General features: G+C 55.6%; 2 non-coding genes across 2 annotated transcripts; both read left to right on the top strand.

Moving 5' to 3' along the window:
• Window positions 1-13508: 13508 nt before the first annotated feature.
• Window positions 13509-13580, top strand: TRNAC-GCA. The gene has a single exon. It is a non-coding gene; the product is annotated as a tRNA-Cys (tRNA).
• Window positions 13581-18354: 4774 nt separating this feature from the next.
• TRNAK-UUU lies at window positions 18355-18427 on the top strand. Its single transcript has one exon. It is a non-coding gene; the product is annotated as a tRNA-Lys (tRNA).
• The last annotated feature ends 2234 nt before the right edge of the window (window positions 18428-20661 follow it).

Consider the following 20661-nt stretch of genomic DNA (forward strand, 5'->3'; position numbering starts at 1 on the left):
TCGCTGACATTTCTCCATCTGCAAATGTGGTAACTGTTTTAAAACCTAGATCCAATCAATTACAACATGTCAGGGAAGATTCTAGGCATCAATGATCTGATCATTGGGTTGATGGCGGTAAACAAGAGATTCCCATAAGGCTCCCTCCCTCTTCCCAAGAGCCACCCTCATCCTCTCTCCCCTTTCTGCTCCCGCATCCTCTGCAAATTTTCAAAGACAGATGCCTCGTGACAGCCTTCGCTCTTGAGGAAGTTGCCTAGTGGTCAGGGTTTTGGTCCTTTGGGGTGGAAGGACGCAGCAGATAGTGGGGGAGCCCAGGGCCTCCCATGGGCTCTGACCCAGGCCACTCTGAGGGCAACACTTCCTGCCACCTCACTATTGTCCAAAGTTTGCAGTTTGTCACAGGAAGCTCTGAACAGTGTCAGCTCACTGCTTGGCACCTCTTTGCAGCCGGGTATGGCATGGCAGCTCTCTCCTTCTTGGGGTGGCAGCTGTGTCTGTTACGCTGACAGATCCGGGTCAGTGACTTGTCGGTGGGTGGGATCGAACTGGGAACTCAGGAGCTTAGTGCGTGGGCCTCTACAGCATGAACTGAAAGCCACCTAGCTGCTAGCTAAGACTGTAGAAAAGACTCGTTTTATCTCTCCCTCTAAGTAATCCCAGTGCCACTAGCTGGGACGCCCCACCACACCCGGGAGGTGTGTGGGTTACATACTTCCCCTAGCTGAGGAAGCGCATCCGGAGCTTCGGAGAGTTCCCAGCTGTAATCCTGGACAACCCCTGTAACGATGCGGCCTCTGGCGGGACACTGCTGAGAGTATCAATTCAGGGCAAATTGCTTGGAGCAGGGCAGTCACAGCCCGAGGCTGGGTGCCCTTTACTATTAAAGCACGTCACAGCAGCCATGCCGGGAGAACTTTGGTTTTACCCCACTGGCCAATCGGACGTCATACAAGCAATTCCCTCAGCTATTCCAGTTCCCTTCTATCACCACCAGCCCCGCTCCTTATGGGGATGAATGGTTATGAAAACCGATACCCCAGTAAAAGAAAACGGGTTCTGTCAAAGGACCAAGCCCCAAATGCAGGTGAATAGATGAATCAGATCTTACCCACAAATCACGCTCTAGCAAATCCTTCAGCATGTAAAATCTAAAGGTTTATTCATAAAAAGTAAGAAATATGGATGAGAGCTAAAATTGTTAAAGGAATCAGTTACATCCAGTAATGGCAAAGTTCTTGGTTCAGGCTTGTAGCAGTGATGGAATAAACTGCAGGTTCAAATCAAGTCTCTGGAGTCCATCCCCAGCTGGGATGGGTCATTCAGTCCTTTGTCTAGAGCTTCAGTTTGTAGCAAAGTCCTCCAGAGGTAGAAGCAGGACTGGAGATGAGGCATCAGCCTTTTATAGTCTCTTGCCATGTGGTCTTTGCTTTCTTTGTCGCAAGGACACTCGATCCAGCACGTGGCACAGAAAAACCTTCGAGTTCTGTCCATAGGCAGGTCCCTGCAGACCTTGCTGAGTCACAGGGTGTATCTGCCTTCTGTCAGTGGGTCGATTGTAGATGGTCCTTAGTGGGCCATCAAGGAGGCGAGGCAGAACTGACACCAACTTGTCTGGGGTATTTCCCGGAAGCAGAGCACAAGTTTGAAATATGGGCAGCATAGAGCCAATATTCATAACGTCAACTACAAAAAATGATAGACATCTAGAGATAGCATCATTATAATCAGTCAATCAGAACCTCCACATAGACCCCTTACACAACAACCTTTCTACAATATTGGCTGCAAATAGAGAACAGTGGCCACAACGGTGATCTGTACCGTTACAGATTATGTCAGTAACATCACAGGAGGTGACATGGCATCAGTGAGACTGGGGGTTTGGCTACACTTGCAGGTGTACAGTGCTGGGAGTTAAAGCTGTCTTCGTACAGCTGTGTAGGGAAAGCGCTGCAGTGTGGCCACATTTGCAGCATTTGCAGTGGTGTTGGGAGTGGTGCATTATGGGCAGCTATTCCACAGAGCACCTCTTCCCATTCTGGTGCCATGGGTTGTGGGAAGGGTGCAGAGGGTGTGGATCATTCTGGTTCCTCTCCCAATGCCCTGTGATGCATCGCTTCACATCCCAGCAATCCCTGTTTTTCCGTCCATGTTTGGCGCCATCTTGCATCTTTCAACGTTTTCTGTGCAGCGCAATTCTGTGTTCCGTTTCGGTCTGCGGAAAGTGGAACCTGAACTGCTGAGGAGTTTGCTGACGAGTCTCGCCAGCACATCACATTTGGCAGTTGAGCTATTCCTTAAGATCCAAAGTGACAGTGAGGAGTGCAACAATGATAGCGAGTCGCATAACGCGTACGACACAAAATTGCTTGTAACATTCACAGACATGCTCAGCACCATGGAACGCCACTTTTGGGCTCAAGAAACAAGCACTGAGTGGTAGGATCACATTGTCATGGAAGTCTGGGATAATGAGCAGTGGCTGCAGAACTTTCGGATGAGAAAAGCCACTTTCATGGGACTGTGTGAGGAGCTCACCCCCACCCTGCAGCACAAGGACACAAGATTGAGATCTGCCCTGCCGGTGGACAGGGGCGGCTCTACAGTTTTGGCCGCCCCAAGCAGTCATGCGCGGGAGGCGCCCCGGAGCCGCGGGAGCAGCGGACCTCCCACGGGCATGACTGCAGAGGGTCCGCTGGTCCCGCGTGGCCCGGCTGGACCCCCTGCGGCTGCGGACGGTTCGCGGATCCCGCGGCTCCGCTTGAGCTGCCGCAGTCATGCCTGTGGGAGGTCCAGCCGAGCCGCGGGACGAGCGCTCCCTCCGCAGTCATGCCTGCGGCAGGTCCGGTCGTCCCGGGGCTCCGGTGGACCTCCCGCAGGCATGACTGCGGCAGGTCCGCCGGTGCAGCCTGCCGCCCCCTAGATTTGGCCGCCCTAGGCACCAGCTTGTTTTGCTGGTGCCTAGAGCCGCCCCTGCCGGTGGAGAAGCGGGTGGCTATTGCAATCTGGAAGCTGGCAACTCCAGACAGCTACTGATCCGTCGCAAACCAGTTTGAAGTGGGAAAGTCGACCGTTGGAATCGTGTTGATGCAAGTTTGCAGGGCCATTAATCGCATCCTGCTAAGAAGAACTGTGACTCTGGGGAAATGTGCAGGACATTGTGGATGGCTTTGCACAAATGGGCTTCCCTAACTGTGGAGGGGTGATAGATGGGACCCATATTCCTATTCTGGCACCACCCCACCTAGTATCTGGGTACGTTAATCGGAAGGGGTATTTCTCTATGGTTCTCCAGGCGCTTGTGGATCACCGTGAGCATTTCTTTGACATTAACGCAGGCTGGCCCGTAAAGGTGCATGATGCACGCATCTTTCGGAACAGTGGCCTGTTCAAGAAGCTGCAGGCCGGGACTTTTTTCCCAGACCAGAGGATCACAGTAGGGGACGTCAAAATGCCCATTGTGATCCTTGGAGACCCCGCTTACCCGTTACTGCCTTGGCTCATGAAACCCTACACAGGGAGCCTTGACAGCAGCAAGGAACGGTTCAACTACAAGCTGAGCCAGTGCCGAATGACTGTAGAGTGTGCTTTTGGCCATTTAAAGGGGTGCTGGTGATCTCTGTATGGGAATCTGGACTTGGGGGAAAGCAGCATCCCTGCGGTTATATCCGTGTGCTGTACCCTTCATAATATTTATGAAGGGAAGGGTGAAAGATTCAATCAGGCATGGACCTCCAAGGTTCAAGTCCTGGAGGCTGAATTTGCACAGCCAGAGAGCAGGGCTACTAGAGAGGCCCAGCACAGGGCTGCAAGGATTAGGGATGCCTTGAGGGAGGAATTTGAGGCTGAAAACCAACAGTAATGTTTGGTGCCTTGCACAGGAGTGAAGTGCAGTGGTTACAATGTTAGTGGGAATCTGTGTTTGCTAAGCTGATTTGCAGTGCCTGTGTCTTTCCTGGGCTAAGGTATCTTTGACTTTATGCAATAATAAAGACTGTTTTCAAAGCCAAGAATTCATGTATTGAAAAGAAAATTACTTTATGGAAAGACACACAACTTTTGGGAATCTGAAAGGGCAGGGGGTGGGGTGGGGAACTGTACACTCACAGGTTTAAATATGTCCTGGCTGGAGTGCTGTGCAATGACTGCTGCACTCCAGGGTGGCTATACTGCATGGTGATGGGGTTGAGTGCAGAGGGTAAGGGTCATAGTTCTCAGGGCTGGTTGGTGAACGTACAGGTGTTGGGGGCAGCTGGTGGTGATGAGAACCTCGATGTTGGGGAAGGGGTTGGAGCTAATATGGGGCACAAGGGAAAGAGCTTTGGGACAAGGGGTGCAGGGGAACCAGGGGCGGTAGTGCTCTGCCTGCATGGCTACGAGAGCCTGGATAGAGTCCGCTTGGTGCTCCAGGATGCTTATCAGCCGCTCCGTGCTTTGCTTCCTGTGCGCTGCATTTTCCTTGCGGATCCTGCTTTCCCTCTCCCTCCACTTCTGCGCTTTTTGATTTTCTGTGAGAGGTTGGTGCATCACTTCGTGCAGCATGTCGTCTTTGCTTTTTCGCTGTCTCTGCCAGAGGTTTTGCAGTCTCTCAGCCAGTGATAACACGGACAGCTGAGATCTCAAGGTTGCATCTGTAAAGGCAAAATGCAACACTTAACAGAGGCAGCATTGTTTATACCAGACAGAGTAATTCCCCTGCACTTAAGGAGGGCACATACAGTCTTCACAATAACGTAATTTTCCCATCCCAAAGAGAGCGCACATAACCCACGGGAGCCCCGAAAGGGGGAGTAAGGGGGACTAGTTGTTTCAGGGCTGTACTGTCCTCTGGGTTTCTGTGCCTTGGGGAGAGCCAACAACTGCAGGGGGCACCTACACTGAACACTATCCCAACATTTTCCACAGGAGTGTATCCTGGAAGATATCTCGCTGCTGCGGGTCACCTGGGAAGAGCGGGAGGGTCTTCTACTGCAATGTGGATTCCGCCCTGACCCCTATGCAGCTTGCCTGTGTGCAGCAATGGTCCCCCCACCCCTCGTGGACACATTAGCCTGACTGGGACAAGGACCACAATGGCTCTCCCAATAAACGTGCACAAGCGCATTGCCCACGCTCTGGATGAGACTTTTGATGAGATTACTGAGGCCGATTACCGGGACGTGATAGACCACATCAGTGCGCTATTCTGCATCTAGGCATGCATGCATGCAGCCGTAACCCTCCCGCCTCTCCCGAAAAATTTCCATCCTGAAAATAAAAGCCGCTTACTGGGAACCTGCTCCTCTGTTTGTCCTCCACCAAGTACCGGGTGCTGCGACTGGCTACCTTCCTCTTGGCTTGAGAAGAACTCCTGGCTGCTTGCCTCCAGGGACTCCGGGGTGTCTCCCCCGACTCCAGTACCCTCCCTCTCGCTTTCCCCCTCCTCCCCCTGCTCTGAAGTGTCCATCGTGGTTGTCGGATTGGCGGTGGGGTCACCCCCAAGTATTGTGTCCAGCTCCTTGTAAAATCGGCAGGTCGTGGGGGCGGCGGTTTCCATTGCGGGCTTTGCAGTAGGCACTCCGCAGCTCCTTCACTTTAACCCTGCACTGCAGCGCGTCCCGGTCATGGCCTCTTTCCAGCATGGCCCTTGATATCTGCCCAAAGGTTTCGTAATTCCTATGGCTGGAGCACAGCTGGGACTGCACAGCTTCCTCCCCACAAACACTGATGAGGTCCAGCAACTCGCCATTCTCCATGCTGGGGCTCATTTGCCACGTGGAGGCATGGTCACCTGGAAAGATTCACTGATTGCACTCCACACCTGGCTGAGCAAACAGGAAGGGGATTTTTTTTAAATTTCCGGGGCATTAAAGGGTGGGTCTGACAGCTGGTCACCTGAGGCCAGGGCAGTAGAGTTCGAACTGATGAGCAGAGTAGCTAGAACAGGCACTCTGGGATAGTGCTGAATACTTCTGAAGGCCAATAACAGCGCTTTTGGTGGCCACAGTGGCGGGGCAGCACTGCATCAGCAGTGCTATAGTCTTTATTCCTCTTGTAGAAGTGGAGTACAGCCAGTGCTGTAGCCAGGGAGATACAGCGCTGTATGCGCCTTGGAAGTGTGGACGGTGAGTGAGTTACAGCACTGTAAAGCCAACACCAGTGCTGCAACTCTCAAGTGTAGCCAAGTCTGAACACTAGATGCCTTTCTGGAATGTGTTTGCCCCAAAAGTAGCTCTTGTGTCATACAGGAGGCCTCTGATATGCAGGGGGTCAGATTAGATGCTCTAATGGTCTCTTCTGGCCATAAAGTCGACTAATTTCTGAAAAACTGAGTGTAGCATTGGGAGCAGCGTCTGATGTTTTCCTGTCTAGCCAGCTTGCTGCCTAGAACGAACGCTTCTTGAGTGGGGTGAGCCACAGGGAGTAGCTCAAACCTCCAAAGTGCCTGGGCAGGAGCAGGACATTGGCACAGCAAGGGAGGGGTGTGGCAGTGACATCACAAAGGCCTTTTGCAGGACCTCAGACTATTGGTCAAAGGTGGTGGGGAGGTGGTGACCTCACAGAGAGACGCTGACATCAGCCAGGCAGGACAGGGGCGAGGGGCCAGGGAAACCTCAGAGACCCCTGTGGCTTTGCAAAGAGACCCCCCCCCACTGTCCTGGACTCCCTGGGAGGTGCCTCCCACCCCCCACCCAATGGAGCACCAAGGATTAAAGTGGCAGCATCTAGTGTCAGTGGGGTTCAGTGGCTCAGGCCAGACCCCTGAGCTGGGGACCCACCCCCATAGCTCTGCTCGCGGGCCTGGGGTTTCACAGCCCCTCCTCACCCTCCCTGAGCCCAGCCTGGCTCCTCACCCGGAACAAAGCCGACGCGTCCGTCGGCCTCACGGCTGTCCGAGTCCCAGGCGCTGCTGCTGTCCCATGGGGAGCAGGCCGAGCTGCTGAGGCTGGGAGAGGATCCTCCACCTCCTGCCCTGGGAAGGCTGGAAGGTCCCACTGACCGGGCAGGGCGATGCCTCCTGCTGGAAATGGGGGCTGGGCTCCTGGGACCGCTGCTGCCCACACAACAAGCCCCGGAGCCACCCTGCCTGGTTCTGCTCCTGGGCTGGGTCCTGCCTGCCCAGCCGCATCCTGGCCCAGCTCCATTTTGGCCAGGCCGGTGCCTCTCCCACCTCAGCACCTGCGCCAGGAGCAGGTTTCCTCTTCCAGAAGGCTGGGCACTTCCACCTCCTGGCCCGGCCGGGAGCTCCTTCCCCGCCAGCGGGGATGGAGGGGCCGCTCCGCTCCTGGGGAAGATGGCAGCTGCTCCCCTCAGGCTCTGGGGCCACTGGCAGAGCCTTCTTCCTGAACATCCTCAGGAGCCTGGCCATCCTGGAACCGAGCGGGGAGCAGGCGTGAGTCCAGGGTCAGGGCAGCCTCTCACTAACCAGCCTGTTTGGTCCCTCCCCATCCCTGCCCCAGCCAGAGCAGCTCCTCCTCCCAACACAGGGGTGCAGAGAGTGCAGGCTACACACACTGGCAGGAGTTCATTGCATGACCTGCTCCCCCTCAGCACTCCCCCTCGTCATCCCTGGGGCTGCAAGAACCGGGGAGTCTCGTCCTTTTCGAGCACTGGGGTCAGTCACAAAGACCATTGGTCACTTTGGACAAGCAGCTCCCTCCTGCCAGCCCAGGACACACTCACACCTCCCCCCCCCCCAACCTCCCTCCCAGGCTAGAGAAGGAAGAGAACCCAGGAGTCCGGACTTCTCCTGGGAAACCATTCCCCACTTCTAAGTCCCTCGGCATAGCAAGGCCAGGGCCCCTCAGTTCCCATTGATTTCCATGCTCAGCAGCTCCCGGGTCTGGCCCAGCTCAGAGACTCTCAGCCTGGGGAACAGTCTCCCACCAGGGAAGGGCTGGGAGCCCCATTGCTGGGACCTTGCCAAACACACTGGAGACGGCTCTGGAGAAGCCCCTCCCCGGTCTGAGAGCGAGGGGCTCCTGGGGCTGTTTGCAAATCCACTCTCCATTGGGAGAGATTCTCTCCCCCTCTTTCTGCCTCGCCCCAGACAGACAGGGGACGCCACCGAGGAACCCTAATGCCACTCACTTGCTCTGGTGACAGAGCGATGGATGGAGGATGTTCAGTGTCATCCTCACCCTTCTCCTCACTCCAAGCCCAAAGCAGGCTGGAGACGGGGTGGTGACCTGAGGAGTTACCCTGCCCAGCCAGCAGGCAAGGTGATGACATCGGGCGATCGGCTGGCTGGGAAAACAAGAGTCTGTCTTATTGCCAGGGAAAAGAGAAACTTGGCCAGCAGCAGGGGGTGCAGAACATCACCCTAGTGCGGGGTGACAGCACTTATTTCCTTGGTCTTAAAGAGAACAACAAGGACCTGAGTCTCCTCCCTGTCAATAACCCCCTGCTCAGCCAATCAGGGTAGAGACTGAGGGCGGGAGGCTGAGGGTTCTCACCAGAGAGCCCAAAGGATGGCCCAGGTCACCGGTGGGGATCACTGCCCGAGCACTATTTCAGCCCCACATTTTTGGGTGGACCTCCCACAGTGGGAGCTGCCGAGCACTCCCCTGCAAAACACACCCACACCCACACACCCCTTCTGGTGTTGGGAGGGGAACAGGTGAAAGGACAAACGAAGCACGAGACAAAGAGAAAGGAGGGAGGGATGAAGGAAAAGATTAAACAAAAAGGACAAACCCTAATGTCCCCAGTGATTCTAAGGGACAAAATCCCAAGTGCAGAATAAAATTCGGCCTCCTTAAGCTCGTGTTTTCCATGCGTAGAATTCAACTATCACCAGATGGATCAGACTGAACAGGTTTCAAACCTCGAGGAGGCTCTTACCTTCTAAACAGGGATGGTTGTTTTCTAGTAAACTCATTAAAAGGGAAGGAGAAAACTCGAAAGAGGTTACTCCTGGCGCTCAGGTACCTGAACCCGAATACTCTCTCAGTCCTCAAAGAGAGACCTGGAGAAGGAGACTTGCTGAAGCAAAGCCACAGGGGTCTCTGAGGTTTCCCTGGCCCCTTGCCCCTGTCCTGCCTGGCTGATGTCAGCATCTCTCTGTGAGGTCACCACCTCTCCACCGCCTTTGACCAATGGTCTGAGGTCCTGCCAAAGGCCTTTGTGATGTCACTGCCCCACCCCTCCCTTGCTGTGCCAATGTCCTGCCCCTGGCCAGGCACTGTGGAGGTTTGAGCTACTCCCTGTGGATCACCCCACTCAAGGAACGTTCGTTCTAGGAAGCAAGCCGGTAGTTTTGGATCATCTGCAAATTTTGTCAGCTCACTGTTTAGCAGATCATTTATGAATATGTTGACTAGTCCTGGTCCCAGTACAGACACCACTAGTTACCTGTTTCCATCCTGAAAACTGATCATTTATTCCTATCCTTTGTTTCTTGTCTTCTAACCAGTTATTGATCCATGTGAGGACCTTCCGGAGATGAAAGTAAGCCGGCATGTTCCGGTATGGGGTACCGGCAAGAGCCGGTACGCTGTGCCAGCCCGGCCCAGCTTCCCCAGGCTGGTGATTTAAAGGGCCCAGGGCTCCCTGCTTCGGACAGAGCCCCGGGCCCTTTAAATCACCTCCCAAGCCCCTGCCAGAGCCCTGGGAGCCATGGATGCTGCTCTCCCGCTCTGCCAACACAGAGCAGGGGCGGCAGAAGCTTCCTTACAGTGGGTGGCGGCACCATTGTCCAAACTGTGGCACTCCCATGACACCCCTTCCCTAAGGACCCCCCGTCACACCCCCTCTCACCCCGAGGCCACACCCAGAGAACGCCTCTTCCCCAAGACTGCACCCTTCCCCATCACTTGTCCTAACAGCGAGTAAAGAGTGGTGGGGCCATGGCGCTCTGAACCCCCTGGTCCTGCCCCCCGGACACAGAGCTAAGCAGACAGCAGTGTGTGTGTGTGTGACAGAGAGTGCTGTGCTGAGCTGAGCCAGTGAGAGAAGGGGGCTGATGTCGGGGCTGTCCCCTGCCTCAGGACTGGTCGCTTCCAGCAGCTGTCAGAACTTAGAGACAGTGTGCGACACACTCACTCTTCCGCAACACACACACTGTCTCTCCCCCCCCCCCACACACACACATGCTCTCTACCCATGGGTGGCAGTTTGTAGAAATTTTGGTGGTGCCCAGAACCCGCCCCTGCCCAAACTCCGCCCCCCCACCTGCCCAAGGCTCTGGGTGGGAGTTTGGGTGAGGGAGGAGGTCTGAGGTGCAGACCCTAGGCTGGGGAAGGGGATTGGGATGCAGGATGCAGGCTCTGGGAGGGAGTTTGGAGATGGGAGAGGTGCAGAGGGATGGGGTGCAGGGGTGAAGGCTGTGGGGTGTGGCTGCAGATGAGGGGGTTTGGAGTGTGGGAGGGGCTCAGGGCGAGAGTAGGAGTGTGGGGGATGAGGGCTCTGGCTGGGACTGGGGATAAGGTATTTGGGGGGCTGGAGGGGCTCAGCTCAGGCAGAGGGTCAGGGTGCGGCGGGATGGGGGCTCTGGCTGGGACTGGGGATACGGTATTGGGGGGGCTGGAGGGGCTCAGCTCAGGCAGAGGGTCAGGGTGCGGCGGGATGAGGGCTCTGGCTGGGACTGTGGATAAGGTGTTTGGGGGCTGGAGGCTCAGCTCAGGCAGAGAGGTCAGGGTGCGGCGGGATGGGGCTCTGGCTGGGACTGTGGATAAGGTGTTTGGGGGCTGGAGGGCTCAGGGCTCAGGCAGAGGGTCAGGGTGCGGCAGGAGGGGGGCTCTGGCTGGGCCGGGGGATAAGGGGTTTGGGGGCTGGAGGGCTCAGGGCTCAGGCAGAGGGTCAGGGTGCGGCGGGATGAGGGCTCTGGCTGGGACTGGGGTAAGGTGTTTGGGGGCTGGAGGGGCTCAGCTCAGGCAGAGGGTCAGGGTGCGGCGGGATGGGGCTCTGGCTGGGACTGGGGATAAGGTGTTTGGGGGCTGGAGGCTCAGGGCTCAGGCAGAGGGTCAGGGTGCGGCGGGATGGGGGCTCTGGCTGGGACTGGGGATAAGGTGTTGGGGCTGGAGGGCTCAGGGCTCAGGCAGAGGGTCAGGGTGCGGCGGGATGAGGGCTCTGGCTGGGACTGGGGATAAGGCGTTTGGGGGCTGGAGGGCTCAGGGCTCAGGCAGTGGGTCAGGGTGCGGCTGGATGGGGGCTCTGGCTGGGACTGGGGATAAGGTGTTTGGGGGGCTGGAGGGGCTCAGCTCAGGCAGAGGGTCAGGGTGCAGCGGGATGGGGGCTGTGGCTGGGACTGGGGATAAGGTGTTTGGGGGGCTGGAGGGGCTCAGGACTAGGGTAGAGGGTTGAGGGTGCGGTGGGGGGGCTCTGGGGTGGGGCAGAGCTGGGGATGAGTTTGGGGTGCAGGCCGGCTGCTCTGGGAGAAGGGCCAGAGAGGACTCCCCCCAGCCCTTTCCCTGCAGGCAGCAGCAAGCTCTGGGGGAGGAGCCCCCTTTCCTGCCCCCCAGCAGCACACTGTCACTGTGGCCTCACTGGGGGTGAGGGATGGGGCAGGAGTGGTGACTGTGGGCAGAGGCCCCCCCCCCTCTGTGCTGCTTGAGGGTCCTGCCGGAAAAGGGTTTCAGGGGGCAGGGCAGGCTCAGTCAGTCTGTCCCGGCCATGGGGCACTAACACCATGCGGCATCAGTTGCTGGGAGGCAACATGGAGCTGCTCAGGGAAGAGACAATCAGTGATTCTCTGCTCCTGGGCCCGGGAAAGACGAGCAGAGCGGGGGCAGAGCCCGGGGCCGCAGAACACTCGGGGGAGGCGTGGGGGGCACCTGGCTCCACATATTGCTGGAGCTGGGTCCCTGGTTCTGCATATTGCTGGTGCCCGAGCACCCTATGGGTATGGAACTCTCCGCGTATGTCTCTACCCCACACTGCAGTTGGAAAGCAGCTGGCAATCTAGTAGGGTGCCCATGGATCAATGAGATAGAGAAATCTGCATCATGTGATGCTGTACCAGCCTGTGAGGCATTGCAAACCCTTCCCAAAGCACCCTGCAGCCAGCTGCACAGTGGGATAGCTACCCACAGTGCACTGCTCTCTGTGGCAATCCAAGAGATGCTAGCATGGATGTGCTCTGGTGACACAGGGGCATAGGCTGGACATGCAACAGCTGTTCAATTAAAACACTTTAGTTAAAGCCACATTACTCTTTCATGCAGACATAGCTTAAGAGTGAGACAAGACCCAGCTCCATTGAAACGGAAGAACCACAACTTCCTCTACAGTCGGCAGGATTTGAACCTGCACAGGGAGACGCCAATGAATTTCTAGTCCATCACCTTAACCACTCAGCCACAACTACTTGCTGGATATGTGGCTTTCACTGCACTCTAGTTCTGTTCTCACTGAGTGATCAATTCCAGTTGTTTCCTGAAACCAGCTTCCACAACACACACACTGCTGTGCCCTTGTGTAAGTGTGTCCATGGCTGAACTGCAAGAATTCCTGCTCCTTTCCCTTCCGGCTGGAGCACGAGGAGAGTGTGTTTGTGGCTAATGACTTTGCTGTAGCTTGTTGTCCATTTCCTGCCTCGATCATTCAGACAGTCCCTTTCCCTTCATATCCCCAGTACATCAGTGATTGCGATAGCAGGGGGCAGGGTTTCTCTGGGGCACTGAGCTTTGCCAGAGGGTTGGTGGCTCCTTTCTTTCCTCACCCTGGAGTAAACTCAGCTTTTTATTCCATCCTTGATGTTTCAAGGAATAACAACAGATGACCAAAGAAAGGTGGACAGGGTGGGTCTCAGGGGAGGCAGAGAGGTGTGGGTGATGGGCAGGGTGGGTCTCAGGGGAGGGGCAGAGAGGGGTGGGCGATGGGCAGGGTGGGTCTCAGGGGAGGGGCAGAGGGGGTGGGCGATGGGCAGGGTGGGTCTCAGGGGAGGAGCAGAGAGGGGTGGGCAGCAGACAGACCTTGGGGTAGGGGGTGGAGAGGCGCGAGGAGGCCTTGGGGGAGGAGAGGAGCGAGCGACCAGCAGGCCTCAGCCAAAGAGCAGGGGTGGGAAGTGGCCAAATGGGAGTGAGGGCGGAGCACAGATGGGGCCTCAGAGGGAGGAGAACGAGGGAAGGGGGTGGACTGGGGGGACAGCACCGCGGTCTGGGCAGGGGCCGCCCACAGGATTCAGGGGTCCTGGGGCAAAACAATTTCAGGGGCCACTTCCATAAAAAAAAGTTGCAATACTATAGAATCCTGTATTCTCCTGGGGGCCCTGCAGGCTACATTGGTTCCTGTCCATTCAGGAGGTTATTTCCCACCTATTCATAAATAATGAAGCTGCTCTAAGCGGAGGGGAGAGAGCTGTCCCATCCGTGCAGTTAACCCACCTCCCCTAAAGGTGGTAGCTATGTCAGTGGGGGAAGCTATGCTGGTGGGTGTGCAAGCTGTGGTGTCTACATGTATATATAAAGTTTAATCAAACCCCATTTTTAAAACCCTTGTGGTCTCGGAATAGAAAAGGAGCTCTCTGAGGCAGAGCCCGTCCTTCAAAATCCTTAAGATCACGGACTTGCCAACACAAATGTCCTGGGGGTATAACTCAGTGGTAGAGTGTTTGACTGCAGATCAAGTGGTTCTTGGTTCAAATCCAAGTGCTCCCTTCCAAACTTGTTATTTCAGTAAAAATAATTCTATTTTCAGGAGCTCCACTAAATAGGGATCCCTGAAATGAATGGACACACTCAATGTTTTCCTGTGCAAATGCATAAAAACCTCCCAAACATGTCCCCCAGCTGAAATCAGTTCCAATCCTCTAAGTGTCTAGGTTTGTTTTCATCAACTAAACAAAGGCACATGAAGACACATTTGCAGGTCCTTGGCCTCCATGGGCTACAATGTGCAGAAGAACAAGAACCACATCCACTTGGGAGGCATGGACTAGTCTGTATTACATTTGGTAAGTAAGTTGCCATTGGGACTGAAAACTCTACTGGGGGTGAACAGGAGCCTGTTACAAAAATAAAATAACCAAGATTTACCAAACTCCCTGTTACACATTCAATCCTCTCTTTGTGCACACGGCATCAACTGGGGCTCTAATAAATGGCAGCCTTCCATTAACACAGATTGTTGTTCCTTGTAACTTTCAGATGCATTCGAATGGCAGCTGTTCAGAGGTCATGTGCTGCTAGTTCATTTTCATGTATGAAGTCCTGGGTTCTATCTCTTTTTTTCGCTCTGCTGCTTTGCTCATGCCCATCTGGAATGTGGCCCTGCAGGAGTTTTAATCCTGCTGAGTGAGGACCAAGTGCCAAGTGCATGCAAGGTTGGGGGGGTTCTGCGCCTAAGTCACCTCAGTACATTTAAGATTCCCACCTGCTGTGCTGCTTGGGACAAGGGTAGATGAGAAGGGCAAATCCTCCAGCACTGGAGGGAAAGGTCCCATCTGCTCAGACTGAGAGGCCAGGAAACAGAGGGGCAGTCAGTGCTCAGGGAGGAGAGAAATCAGTGATGTACACCCAACAGGGGACACTGTCTTTTTGAGTATCACAGGGGTAGCTGTGTTAGTCTGGATCTGTAAAAAGCGACAAAGTCCTGTGGCACCTTATAGACTAACAGACGTACAGGAGCATAAGCTTTCTTGGGTGAATCCAGGGGTGAGCTGCAGCCAGTTCGCACTGGATCGCGCGAACCGGTTGTTAAATTTAGAAGCCCCCTTTAGAACCTGGAGGAACAACTAGTTCCAAAAGGGCTTTTAAATTTAACTAAAGCTCTAGTAGCTCCCTACCCTTCCCCCGCCCCAGCTCACCTCACTCCGCCTCCTCTTCTGAAGCTCCTCCGGCTTCTCCTTCCCTCCCCAGCTTCCCGCCAATCAGCTGTTTGCGCGGGAAGCCTGGGAGGGCTGAGAAGAAAGCAGAGGCTTCCAGCAGGTAAGTTTCAGCGGGGGCGGGGGCGCCAGCGGGTGGAGGGTTCCAGGCGCCGCGCTGCCCAGCGAGGTCGGGGCCGGACCTTGGTCCCTGGGGCCGGGCGGTGCAGCATGGCTCCTGGCCCCCCAGGTCCAGCTGCGACCTCGCTGGGCAGGGCAGCGGTGTGGCTCCTGTTCGGCCCCGGGGCCGGGCGGCGGGGTTCCTGGCCCGGGTCCGGTCCCCAGTGTCCGGGCCCGGCGGCGGGGTTGCTGGCCCGGGTCCGGTCGGTCCCCCTGCGGCCGGGCGGGCGGCGCAGTTTCTGGCCCAGGGTCCGGTCGGTCCCGGCGGCCGGGCCGGGTCCGGGCGCGGGGTTGCTGGCCCAGGGTCTGCTCCCGGGCGGCGGGGTTGCTGGCCCGAGGTCCGGTCCCGGCGTCGGGCCCAGCGGTGGGGTTGCTGGCCCGGGGTCTGGTCGGTCCCCGGCGGCCGGGCCGGGCCGGGCGGCGCAGTTTCTGGCCCCGGGTCCGGTGGGTCCCCGGCGGCCGGGCCGGGCAGGCCCAGCGGGGGGGTTGCTGGCTCGGGGTCCGCTCCCGGGCGGCGGGGTTGCTGGCCGGGTCCGCTCCCCGGGCGGCGGGGTTGCTGGCCCGGGGTCCGCTCCCTCGGCGGCGGGGTTGCTGGCCCGGAGTCCGGCCCCGACGTTGGCTGGGTGGCTCCGATCCCAGCCCCAGGCCAGCTGGGCCCCCAGCTCCAGGCAGCATGGTAAGGTAGCAGGGAGCCGGTGTGGGAAGAGGGCAGGGGAGTTGCGGGGGGTGATTAGTGTCAGAGCGGTCAAAGGGCCGGGAACAGGGGGATTGAATGGTGGCAAGGGTCCCCAGGGGCAGTCAGGAAGGAGCAGGGGTTGGATGGGGCAGTGGGGGGGCAGTCAGGGGTAGGGATTCCAGGGACAGTCAGGGGACAGAGAGAAGGGGTGATTGGATGGGGTAGGGGTCCTGGGTGCCATCAGGAATGAGAGAAGGGGTTGGATGGGGTGGCGGGGGGCGGACAGTGAAGGGGGTTGGATAGGGCATAGGTCGGGGGGGCTGTCAAGGAACATGAGGGGTTGGATGGGGCACGACCCCCCTCCCGGGGGGGGAGGGAGGGAACCGGTTGTTAACATTTTGGCAGGAGGAGGGAACCGGTTGTTAACATTTTGGCAGGAGGAGGGAACCGGTTGTTAACATTTTGGCAGGAGGAGGGAACCGGTTGTTAACATTTTGGCAGCTCATCACTGGGTGACTCCCCACTTCGTCAGATGAATGCAGTGGGAATTCTGTGACTGGCTAGCCAACTACAAAAGTAGTTTCTCCTCCCTTGGTGTTCATACCTCATCCTCACCCCTCACCCCTCACCCTCCCTGATTGAACTAATGCTCAAATAAATGTGTAAGTCTCTAAAGGTGCCACAAATACTCCTGTTCTTTCTTTGAACTAACGTTGTTATCTCTAGACTGATTCTTGCCTGCATATTTATACCTGCCCCTAGAAATTTCCACGACATTCATCTGACAAAGTGGGGATTCACCCGCGAAAGCTCATGCTCCAATATGTCTGTTACTCTGTAAGGTGCCACAGGGCTCTTTGTCTTTTTGAGGCGAGTGCAGCTTGCTTGGGATGGTGCTGACGATGGATAGAAAAAAGGCTGGAGTCAATGACAGATGAGACCACAGAAGGGGAAGGGGAATGGCAGCCCCACAGAAGGTCCTGGGTGCTCAGATGCCCCAGTTATTGCACCCTGGCCTGTCACAGAGAGAGAAAAGACCCAGCGGGACCCAGGCCCCCTACAGTGATCCCATGGACAAGAACCTGGCTGGGAGTGGGGTGAAGGCTCCCTGTGGGCAAAGGGGAGTTGAAATCCCTCAGTGTCCTGGAATTTAAGCAATGGAAGCTTCAAACCCTGCAGGGGTGTGGGCTGAGGTGCATCAGCAGAAGGTTGGACTGGACACGGGAGGCAGGTTTGTATAATTTTTGGTGGTGCCCAGAATGGGACTAAGTCCTGCCCCACACCCCACACACACTTGCCTAAGGCTCTGGGGTGGGGGGAGTTTAGGTGAGGGAGGGAGAGGGGCTGGGCTCTGGGAGAGAGTTTGGGTGCAGGGTCTGAGCTCAGTCAGGGGGTTGGGGTGCAGGAGGGTGTGCAATGGGCAGGGTCCTGGAGAATGTTTGGGTGCAGGTGTGGGGTCTGGGTTGGGGCAGGGGGTTGGGGGTGCAGGAGATGGTGAGGGGTGCAACATTTACCTCAAGCATCTCCCAAAAGCAACCTGCACCCCATCCCCCTCTGGCAGCAGCCCCTAAGCGGGAGGGCCACGGGTGTCTCTGCGCACCGCTGCCCACAGACTCCAACCCCTCAACTCCCATTGCCACAGTTGACAGAGTTGGCACTCAGGGAGGGAGCAGCGCGTAGAGACCCCACCCCACGCCAGGGGCTGCAGGGATGTGCCAGCCGTTTCTGGGAGTGGTGTGCCACATGGAGTGAGGGCGGGCAGGAAAGTGCCTTAGTCCCCTGGTGCTGCTGGCAGTGGTGGCAGGAGTCTGGGCCCAATCTTTTCACCTGGTATAGTCCGTGTTCCAGCTCAGGTGGTAGCTAGGGGATGTCTCATGACTGCAGCCACCTTTCTTCTGTTCCACCCCCTTATACAGCTTTGGTACAAGGCAGGAATCTGTTGTCTCTCTCCTGGGGAAAAGCCCCAGGTTTAAGATGGATTCCTGTACCAGGTGACATGGTCACATGTCCTGTGAGACCCCCCCCCCCCCAAGCCTTCATTCTTCCTGGCCTGACTCACGGATGGTGCAGGACGGAGCCATCTCCAGTCTATTGTCCTGGTTAATGGGAGCCATCAAGAGTCCAAACCACTATTAATGGCCCACACTTTGCATCATTACAACAGGACCTCAGAGTTATAGTCCATATTTCTAGTTTCAGATACAGGAATGATCGAGTCATACAAATAGGATGAACACACACAGTAGATTATAAACTTTGTAATGATACCTTACAAGAGACCTTTTGCATGAAGCATAGTCCAGTTACATTATATTCACACTCATTAGCATATTTTCATAAAATCCTATGGAGTGCAATGTCACAGCAGGGAAAGGGTTTTACTGCAGCACCTAGGAGCAGTTGAGTTTCATGTTCAGGCTGTGGTATGAGTTCCTCCAGGTTTCTTGTAAGCACGCAGGGCCCTTAGCGGGTGCTCTCAATGCAGGAATGGCCCAGAAACAATAAAGTGATGGGGATTGCATTTTCCTTTTTTATTTTTGTATTTCCAATGACATTTCTGTTTGTGATTTCGTTTTGCTTTGTATAACTGTGTTTTCTCCTATATTTGATAGTTAATGAAAAAAAGAATAATGCCTCAGGGCGCCGGATGGAGGAGCAGGCTGGGGCTAGGACTGCTAAGAGAGCGACAGTAGCAGGTTTTCTGTATTGTTTCTGGCCTTCGTTTACATGACTAGTTTCTCTTCTGCATGAAATTTGTTTCCTTTATGTGTGAGCCTGGCTAGCTCAGTTGGTAGAGCATCAGACTTTTAATCTGAGGGTCCAGGGTTCAAGTCCCTGGTCAGGTGAAAAAGGAGCTGTTCCCCTCAAAACAAAAGAAGGCATCTCTCCAGGATGTTATCTGACATTACTTCTCCCCCCCCCCCAGGACTTGGCTTTTCACTAGGAAGGGCCATGTACTGCCTGGGACTCTATCTTGCTTTCTCAAAGGACATGAAAGCCTGTCTTTTGCCCGCTAGCTGTTGTGACTTGAGCACAAGAGGGGATGTTTGATCCAGAAGCCTGGCCGTGCCTGGAGTCCTGTAGGGAGGGATGCGAGCTCCATTTCCTCTGAGTCCTGAAGCTGGGCTGCAGCCTGGCCTAGCAGGCAGCCCTATTGGTTGACCTACTGGCCCAAAGTCACTTGGGTGGCGTTGGTGTTCCCCAGGGATGCTGAAGGGCCTAAGGGAGGGAGGCTCAATACTCCCCCCATCAGTCAGGGTGGAAGAGGAGGGCTGCAAGAGTGGGCAGGTTGATGGCTGGGCCTTCTAGCATTCGGTTGGGGACGAGGTGAGGAACGCGAACTGGGAGAAATGGTTGCTGGCCTGTGAGGAGTGGCTCAGCCGGTGCCGTAAGTGGACCTTGTCATTACCTACAAGGTTGTGATGCTCAAGACCCATCTGTGGGGAATTTCCTCAGCCAGGTGTTTCCCCCTGCTCCACGAGTGCTGCTGAGACCAAACACGATGGCCTTCCACTTCTTGTGGGGCAATAGGACGTCCCTACCTTGTTAGGTGAAATGTGGCTTTTCTGCCGTATGAGAAGGGGGGTTGGGCCTGGTGGGCCTTGAAGCCTTTTACGGCTCTACTGTTTTGTGTTTCAATTTTCAGTGAGTGGCTGAGCTGGAGGGCAGGTCAGGCCCGAGGGGACTGGCGGGGCAACCGCAAAGAACGCAACTGACTCTTCCGATATGGCCACATTTTCTTTTTACCCCACTGGGTGCGGCACCGGGTATGGGATGGCTGATGGTGGCAGAAGGGGGAGGAGATTAGGAAGCCCCTCCTCTCCCGGTGTTCTTCTATTCCCACCTTACATCCTACAGGATTTTCAGTGGGTGGCTAGGTGGAAAGTGCTTGCAGGATGGCTTCATCCGCAACAGCGGCCGCTCTCACAGCAGCAGCAGCCACAGCAGCGAGCCCCGCCCCCTCCCCTTTGGCTCAGTCTGAACAGAGGTCAATGTACCACTGGGTGAGACAGGCCAATTTTAGGGAGCTTCCTCTGAAGGTGAGCAACTGTCCCCAGAACTTACTGACAGGAGCTTTAAAGTATTTTCAAATCTGCACGGCCGGCATATGCACAGCAAAGGCTGCCCGGGGCACTGTGTCAGGCTCTGGCACCGCTTGAGACAATGGACCATCTTCAGCCACCAGGTGACCCAGGATCTAAGGCAGGAATGGGGTGAGGAAGCAAGTCAAGCTGAGCAAAGCAGGCAAAAATTCATCTCACCTTCGTGGGCACTCGCAGTGATGCCCTTTTTGTGTGCCAGGGCTGACAAAAACATCCCAGACAGAGAAACAGCAGACCAAAAAAGTGCCATTTACATGCTGAAGTAGCTCAGCACTGGAGAGCTAGAGGTTCCCTAGTTCAATCCCAGGCTTTGGCATGCTCTTTTGGTCCCTTTGTGTGCTGTGGTGGGATGTTTTCTGGAAGCACAGCAGTGCCTTTACCCACCATGAGTTCCTCATTTTGGGCTCCCAAGCAAGAAAAGACAGCATGGACTTGTGCACCGAGCTGGCCCACCTGACCTTTCTTCTCTTGCTCTTTCTCAGCAAGGGGAAGAAAAAGAAGCTCTGCCTCAAGCTGGAGTCAGAAGGGTGACATAAGGATGACTTCCTGAGTGCCGGCTCCAGTCCTTTGCTCTACCAGCTGATCTATCGAGGGACTGCCACCACTTTCTCCAGGTTGGCCCATCTGTGTGTTCAGAATGGAGAGGGGTAACTAGTGGTGTTCCCCAATGGTCAGTCCTAGGACCAATCCTATTCAACTTATTCATAAATGATCTGGAGAAAGGGGTAAACAGTGAGGTGGCAAAGTTTGCAGATGATACTAAACTACTAAAGATAGTTAAGACCAAAGCAGACTGTGAAGAACTTCAAAGAGATCTCACAAAACTAAGTGATTGGGCAACAAAATGGCAAATGAAATTCAATGTGGATAAATGTCAAGTAATGCACATTGGAAAAAATAACCCCAACTATACATACAATATGATGGGGGCTAATTTAGCTACAACTAATCAGGAAAGAGATCTTGGAGTCATCATG

Source organism: Mauremys reevesii, unplaced genomic scaffold (assembly GCF_016161935.1).
Source record: "Mauremys reevesii isolate NIE-2019 unplaced genomic scaffold, ASM1616193v1 Contig4, whole genome shotgun sequence".
Taxonomy (NCBI): Eukaryota; Metazoa; Chordata; order Testudines; family Geoemydidae; genus Mauremys; species Mauremys reevesii.